We start from the raw sequence: 9,467 nt of genomic DNA, 5'->3' as shown, positions 1-9,467 counted from the left end.
TTGTTTTTAAATTTTTCATATATGTTTTTGTTTTGAACTTTTATTTTTAAATTGTTTTAAATTTAAAAATATAAAACTAAAATTAATTGAATTTAAATATAATCCACATATTGTATTTTAATTTATTCATATTTTTATTATATTAGTACATATGAATTTATGATCGTATCAAAACAAATACCATAATCAAATTTTAGCCTCAACTGCAACATAGTCATAACCTATGAAGCACGGACACTTCGTTCAGTTATCGTGTCTGCGTGTTGGACACATTTTAGACACGACACTCACCGACACTCGTCCAACACGCGTGTTTGCTGTGTCCAACCGTGTCTTAATAAAAAATAAAAAATTCTTTTCCGGACACGCCTAGATACATCTAAATACCATCACGTGTCTGCGTGTCCAGTCTTATTCTTAACATATATTCTTAAAATAAATTTAGATATAGTATATATTATTATTTATTAAAATAAAAGATATTTTAAATACTTGATATAATTAAAATAAGACATTAAAAATAATTAAAAATTTTAATTTATATTTTAATATCAATAAAATATCAAAATATCATTACAATTTATCTAAAAAATATTTTATATTTTATATATATACGTGTCCCCGTGTCATGTAAAATTTTAAAATTCGCGTGTCGGCGTGTCCCGTGTCGTCTCGTGTCCCGTATCCGTGCATCATAGATCATAGCTTATATTTTCCTTATTACATGAGATTAATGATGTCGTATGTAATACTCAAACATATTAAAAAGATGAAGGTGAATGTTATGGTGCCTTCAAAATCGTGCCTAATTTATTAAAAAAAGTAAATAGATAATATTTAATAAATTTTAAATATTTTACTTTTTATTTTAAATATTTTACTTTTTATTTTTAAAAGTAAGTTAAATAATTTAAACACCATAATAAGAAACACCGTAAAATTCACCAAAAATAAAAATATAATTAGCGAAAAAATGATGCAGAAACAGAAACAGTGGGTGTTGATTGTTGAAAGTGGAAGATTAATGGCACGTCTACCTCCTCTTTATCAAAGAGAGTCTATTAGAACAATTTTAAAGAGTTAACTGAACAGCGGGTCTCCAATATAAAAAGGTTTGCTTGTGTAAACTTGCCGTAACGGTGCAGCTATATTAGTAGACTAGTAGTTAATATATTGTAACCAATAGGCAATCAATTAGAGGATTGGTAATGGTCCCCCTTTCAAACATGGGCATAAATGATCCATGAAAATATCTCTTATCATTATAATCGAAAGTGAGCCAACCAAGTTGAATTAGCTTATTTAATTAAATATCAAAAGTTTGAAACGAAATAATTGAAAGTAAGCCGAACTAAGTTAAATTGGATCAGACTCGAATTTAATTCATAAAAATTAAATTAAATTTACGATTCAAATTATTAATAATTAAGTTTATTTGTAAATTTTAAATTTTACCATTTCTGATAATTAAATTTAAATTGTCTATCAAAATTTAAAAAAAATTCTTATAATCAGAATATTTTTGAGAAAAGACAATCAGAATAGTTATCTAGACATAAGTCATAAGGTTAGTGACATCATACCCTAATTATGTTAGGTTGGTACCACACAAAATCAATTTCAAATGGTTCAAAAGGGAGGAATATTGTTTTATTTAAAATTGACAAATGAGTAAAAGTATTATAACATTTCACAACAAACTAATTTCCAACTCTCTTAAATCCCTTGAAGTTAAGTCCAGCTGAACTCAACAAGTCACAATTAGACTATGAAATTACCTCCAAGTTTAAATTCTTCATTAAATTAACATGGATAAATTTTTTCAAAAATAAATCTGGTTACAGATTTTTTTTTAAAGTTACAAGTTTTTCTAAAAAAAATTACATAATTTTTTTTAAAAATTGTAAGACACTTTACGATATTTTTTATTTCATTACAAACGATATTTCATATCCCTTAATCGCTTAAAACTCATTTTAACTGACCTCAAACAAGTCACAACTAGTTCATAAAATTACCTCCCAACTTTAAATTGTTTATTAAACAAACTTGGATAAGTTTCTCAAAAATGAATCTAGTTATAAGATTTTTTTTCAAAAATTATAAGACACTTTACAATATTTATTATTTCACAAGAAACAATATTTTATATCTTTTATTCACTTGAAGCTTATTCTGATTAACCCCAATAAGTCATAACTAGTCCATGAAATCACCCCAAGTTTAAATTATCTATTTAATCAATTTGGACAAATTTTTTTCAAAAGTAAATCTAGTTATAGAATTTTTTCTAAAGATATTGGTTCTTTTAAAGGGAATACATAATTTTTTTTCAAAGTTATGTGATACTTTGAATATTTATTATTTCATAACAAACAACATTCAACATTCCTTAAACAGTTGAAATTTATCCTAGTTGACTCAACAAGTTACAACCAGTCAATAAAATCACCCTTAAGTTTAAATTGTCCATTAAATCAACTTGGCCAAAATTTCTTAAAAGTTAATTTGGCTATAGCATTTTTTCCTGAAATTATAGGTGTTTTCAAAGAGAGTTATAAGATTTTTTCTAAAGTCACACGACACTTCATAATATTTCCTATTTCACATCCCTTAATCACTTGAAACTCATCTTTGATTGATTTCAACAAATCACAACCAGTTCATGAAATCAATTTATAGATTCAAAATACTCATTAAACCAACTTAGATAATTTTTTTCAAAAGGATTCTGGTTATAAGATTTTACCTGAAGTTACATTTTATTTTAAAAAGAGATAGAATTTTGTCTAAAGTTATAGGATACAGAATCAAGACTTAGGATTTATGAATGAACAAATAAGACACTTTTTTTTTTTTTTCTCACGGTATTCCCCAACCCGGCAGGTTAAGGATTAATCCGTCGCGGTACTGAACTTTATTTAAGGATTTGCTGCTGGCCAATGAGTTACTGCATGCACAAGGTGGGATTCAAATCCCCAATACTTGTTTAAGCGGATTAATGAACTAACTACTAGACCAACCCAATTTGGTTAAATAAGACACTCTTTTATTTGTGTCTTTTTGAATCAAAGTTGCAGTAATAAAATTAGGTGTTTATTAGATTAAATTTGAGAAGGACAAAATATATTTTTCTTTAAATGAATGTATCGATATAAATGCACAATTGCCAATTGTTGTTGAGATAAGGATGTGGATGACCACGTTAGGCTGTGCAATATTAACTATAAGCAGTGCTTTGTTTTTCTATGATAGACTTTATATTAATGAAGTTTGAAAAGGGGAATCTTAGACAAGTATAAATAGAGCATGGGTTTGTGATAGTACGTACACACAACTACTAGTAATAAAACATTCTTCACTCTCTCTATTTTACTATTTTCTCTCTCTTATATACTTTACTACAGTATTAGTAAATACATCTATTATATTGTGATAATAATTATAGTAGATATTAGGCTAAAATTTTTATATATGAATAATTTTAATGTGAAATACAAAAATATTTGATCATTTTGGTGTTCTACACGGTTGTGGTAGTAACACAAAACGTCGTTGACGTTTTGCGATAAAAAAAATTTTTTAATCATGAAAGAACAAAACGTCGCTGACGTTTTGTAATAAAAAATATTATTTTAATTGAAGAAACACAAAACGTCACTGACGTTTTGTAAATGGCCATAGTTGTGCTCAACACATAGTTTGGTTCATGATGAAGGATTTCACTTCTAGTAATACAATATTAAAAAGAAAAAGTTCTAGATATTACTATTAGGATTATATAATTATACCTCTTATTTTATATTTGTTATCTCTTCCTTATTTATTTATTTTACAACACGTTATCAGCACGAGACTCTGATCAAATTTTAAGGAAGACTCAGGTAACAAATTTTTATTATGTCGAAACTCTCTCATCTTGAATTCAATGCTCTTGATATATCTGGAAACAATTATTTATCATGGATACTAGATGCTGAAATTCATCTTGATTCAATGGATCTTGGAGATACCATTAAGGCTGAAAATAATGCATCTCAGAAGGATAAAACCAAAGCCATGATTTTTCTTCGTCGTCATCTTGACGAAGGATTGAAAAATGAATATCTCACATTAAAAGATCTTGCAGGATCTTTGGAAAGACCTTGAAGAAAGGTATAATCATCAAAAAACGGTGATACTTCCTCAAACTCGATATGAATGGACGCACTTGCGTCTACAAGATTTTAAATCTATAAATAAATATAATTCTGCAATGTTTCGAATCACCTCACGAATGAAATTATGTGGAAAAAAGATAACTGATCATGATATGTTGGAGAAAACTTTCTCAACCTTCCATGCCTCGAATGTGCTCCTACAGCAGCAGTATCGAGAAAAAGGGTTTAAAAAATATTCTGAGTTAATTTCTTGCCTTCTTGTTGCTGAACGCAACAATGAATTACTCTTAAAGAATCATGAAGCGCGTCCAGCTGGCGCCGCTCAATTTCCTGAAGTAAATGCGGCAAATTACCCCAGAAGAGGTAAATGGCAAGGTTTTAATAACAAGAAAAATTATAGAAGGAAAAAAATTATATTCAAAAGAGAGGATCTCACCAGAAGTGGGATAAAGAAAGAAATATCGGGCATAATAAATCAACAGAAGATAAGTGTTTCCGTTGTGGTGGAAATGGCCATTGGTCACGTACCTGCCGTACCCCAAGGCACCTAGTCGATCTTTACCAAGCATCTTTGAAAAAGGACGACAAGGGAAAAGAGTCGAATTTTGTTTCAAATAATGTTGAAAATTTCACCACTCATTATGATGTATCTGATTTCTTTGAGGACCCTGAAGGAAATATTGGTCATTTGATCAATGATGGAATAGTTTAATATGTGGGATTGTGAAGTATCTATGTAAATAAATAATGTAAAAAACTTATTGTTAAGTTTTATTTCCTATATATTTAAGTTTCAAATGTGATGTATATAAATAATGAAATATTAATATTTATGAATTTTGAAATCATTAAATGTGTCAAATTTTAAAATAAAATTTTAGTATATGACATTATTTTTATGTATAGTATTTCTTAGAAAAATAATTTCGATCAAGTATTCAATTTAACTATGCATACTACTCATGTTATTATTATTTGTCTTTGAAGAAAATGGCAAGGATATATAATGAAGATGTATGCCTTGCAGATAGTGCAAGTTCGCACACCATTCTCAAAAGTGATATATATTTTACCCATCTTGTGCCAAAAAAGGAATATGTTAATACTATCATTGGCTCAGGCAATGTGATAGAAGGCTCCAGAAGAGCTATAATTTTGTTTCCCGGAGGAACAAAATTCATAATAAATAATGCACTATTATCTACCAAGTCCCTGAGGAACTTGTTAAGTTTCAAAGATATTCGCCGAAATGGATATCATGTTGAGACAATGAATGAGGGAAATCATGAGTATTTATGTATCACAACTCATGATTCAAATAAGAAAGTTATATTAGAAAAATTACCCTCACTTTCATCTGGGTTGTATTATACCAAGATTAGTGCAATTGAATCACATGCAATTGTAAACCAGAAGTTTACAAGCCCAAATGAATTCATAACTTGCATGATAGATTGGGTCATTCGAGAACAACCATGATGAGGAGAATTATTGAAAACTCTCATGGACATTCACTAAAGAACCAGAAGATTCTTAAATCTAGTGAATTTTGTTGTGCTGCATGTTCTCAAGGGAAGTTAATTTTAAGGTCATCACCAGTAAAGATTGGATTTGAGTCCCCTGAATTCTTAGAAAGGATTCAAGGTGATATATGTGGACCTATTCATCCACCATGTGGATCTTTTAGATATTTTATGGTTCTAATAGACGCATCTTCGAGATGGTCACATGTGTGCTTATTATCTTCTCGCAACCTGGCGTTTGTGAGATTATTGGCTCAAATTATTCGATTAAAAGCACAATTTCTAGAAAATTCAATTAAAATAATTCGTCTTGATAATATTGGTGAATTTACTTCCCAAGCTTTTGATGCTTATTGTATGGCTAATGGAATAAGTGTTGAACATCCAGTAGCTTATGTTCACACACAAAATGGGTTAGCAGAATCACTTATTAAACGCCTCCAATTAATTGCTAGACCCTTACTTATGAAAACAAATCTCCCAACCTCGGTTTGGGGGCATGCTGTTTTACATGCTGCAGCACTTATTCGTTTGAGGCCAACGAGTTACCATCAGTTCTCTCCTATGCAATTAGCTTTTGGCCAGCAGCAAAATATTTTTCATTTAAGAATATTTGGGTGTGCGATATATGTTCCCATTACACCACCTAATCGCACCAAAATGGGACCCCAAAGAAAATTGGGGATATATATTGGATATGATTCTCCCTCTATAGTGAGGTGTCTTGAGATACAAACTGGAGATGTATTTAAAGCCCAGTTTGCGGATTGTCATTTTGATGAATCAAAATTTCCAACATTAGGGGGAGAGAATAAGCTTCCTGAAAAGGAACTTAATTGGAATGCGTCATCGTTGATGCATTTAGATCCTTGATCAGGGCAATGTGAACTAGAAGTTCAAAAGATTATACATTTGCAAAGAATAGCAAATGAATTGCCTGATGCATTTTCCGATACAAAGAGGATAACCAAATCTTATATACCAGCGGAAAATGCCCCAATTCGAATTGATGTCCCAGTAGGACAAGTAGCCACTGAAGCAAATTCACGCCAGAAGCGTGGCAGGCCTGTTGGTTCCAAAGATAAAAATCCTCGAAAGAGAAAAGAGGTAAATACGATTCCTGTTGAAAAAGACATAGTAAAGACACCTGCAGTTGTCCAAAATTCTGATATAGTTTTAACGCCAGAAGACGTTCAGGTACCTGAAAATTGTGAAAATGACGAGATCTCGATAAATTATGTCTTTACAGGAGAGAAATGGGACCGAAATAAGACAATTGTCAATGAAATATTTGCATATAATGTGGCATTAAATATCATGCATGAAAGTAAGGATATTGAGCCAAGATCAGTCGAAGAATGTCAACAAAGGAATGATTGACCAAAATGGGAAGAAGCCATGAAGGCTGAATTAGACTCACTTGCAAAACGTGAAGTCTTTGGACCTGTAGTCCGTACACCTGCAGATGTAAAACCTGTTGGATACCGATGGGTATTTGTGAGAAAATGAAATGAGAAAAATGAAGTTGTGCACTACAAAACCCGACTTGTGGCACAAGGTTTTTCACAAAGGCCCGGTATAGATTATGAAGAAACGTATTCCCTTGTAGTGGATGTGATAACATTGCGTTATTTGGTCAGTTTATCTGAATATCATAAATTGCATATGCATTTAATGGATGTGGTAACAGCCTACTTATACGGCTCATTAGATCGGGATATCTATATGAAAGTTCCTGAAGGACTAAAGATATCTAAACCATCCAATGAATATTCACAAGGGTTATACTCAGTCAAATTGCAAAGATCTTTATATAGTCTGAAGCAATCTGGACGAATGTGGTATAATCGTCTTACTGAGTATCTGGCCAAAAATGGATTCAAGAATGATGATATCTGTCCATGTGTTTTCATAAAGAAAACTACATCTGGATTCATTATAATTGATGTGTACGTTGATGATTTAAATATCATTGGAACTCTTGAAGAGATTCCAACAATTATAAAAACTCTAAAAGAAGAGTTTGAGATGAAAGATCTTGAAAGGACTAAATTTTGTCTCGGCCTGCAAATCGAGCATATAAAAAATGGGATCTTTATTCATCAAACAACATACACTGAAAAGATCTTGAAAAGATTTTATATGGATAAGTCACATCCCTTGAGTACCCTAATGATAGTAAGATCTTTGGATGTGGAGAAGGATCAATTCCGTCCTAAAAAAGAAAATGAAGATATCATTGGTCCTGAAGTACCATATCTTAGTGTCATTGGAGCACTAATGTATCTTGTTAATAATACAAGACCCGATATATCATTTACTGTGAATTTACTAGCAATGCATAGTTCCTCTCCAACCAGAAGACATTGGAGTGGAATCAAGCAAATATTTCGATATCTTCATGGGACGGTTGATATGGGATTGTTTTATCCCTATGGATCCAAGTCACAACTAGTTGGCTATGTAGATGCTGGATACTTGTCTGATCCACACAAAGGGAGATCTCAAACAGGATACCTGTTCACATATGGTGGTACAGCTATATCATGGAGGTCCACGAAACAGACGATAGCAGCAACCTCCTCTAATCATGCTGAAATACTAGCGATTCATGAAGCAAGTCGCGAGTGTTTTTGGCTCAGGAGTTTGATCCAATATATTCTGTCATCATGTGGACTAATTGATCATAAGATAGCTCAAACTGTCCTGTTTGAAGATAATACAGCATGTATTGCTCAACTTAAAGGCGGATACATCAAAGGTGATAGAACAAAGCATATTTCTCCCAAATTTTTCTTCACTCATGATCTTCAAAATCAAGGGACAATTGATGTCCAACAGATCCGCTCAAGTGACAATCTGGCAGATTTATTTACAAAGTCACTCCCAAAATCCTCCTTTGAAAGATTGGTACATGAGATTGGGATGCGCCGATTTCGAGATATTAAATGATGTTGACAAGAGGGGGAGACTGTACTCTTTTTTCCTTGGTCAGGTTTTTTTTCCATTGGATTTTCTTGACAAGGTTTTTAATGAGGCAGTTCCCATCATAAAGGATATTGTACTCTTTTTCCTTCACTAAGATTTTTCCCACAGGGTTTTCTTTTAGTAAGGTTTTAACGAGGCAATAATCCTAAATGGTCATCCAAGGGGGAGTGTTGAGATAAGGATGTGGATGACCACGTTGGACTGTGCAATATTAACTATAAGCGGTGCTTTGTTTCCCTATGATAGACTTTATATTAATGAAGTTTGAAAAGGGGAATCTTGGACAAGTATAAATAGAGCATGAGTTTGTGATAGTACGTACACATAACTACTAATAATAAAACATTCTTTACTCTCTCTATTTTACTATTTTCTCTCTTATATACTTTACTACAATATTAGTAAATACATCTATTATATTGTGATAATAATTATAGTAGATATTACTATTAGGATTATATAATTATACCTCTTATTTTATATTTGTTATATCTTTCTTATTTATTTATTTTACAACAATTGTCAGCTAATATTTTCGTTGACAAAATAGCATTTTACAAAAAAACAACAGTAAATGCTCAACTCGATTTTCGTTTATTTTTTACAAAAAATAAGGCGCTTTTTGTTAAAAAAGAAAAAGAGACATTTCGGTTATTAACTTTTTCATTTTATAAAATGCGATTTTTTTGTTACAAAGTTTGTTAAATAGTAACGAAAATTAGTTTTGTGAGAATTTTATTTGTATTTGTGAGATTTTAAACTATCCATAAAATTCTTTTTAATAATATAATTAACT

The sequence above is a fragment of the Arachis ipaensis genome, chromosome B06, assembly GCF_000816755.2.
Source record: "Arachis ipaensis cultivar K30076 chromosome B06, Araip1.1, whole genome shotgun sequence".
Taxonomy (NCBI): Eukaryota; Viridiplantae; Streptophyta; class Magnoliopsida; order Fabales; family Fabaceae; genus Arachis; species Arachis ipaensis.
This window is presented reverse-complemented; position numbering follows the sequence as displayed.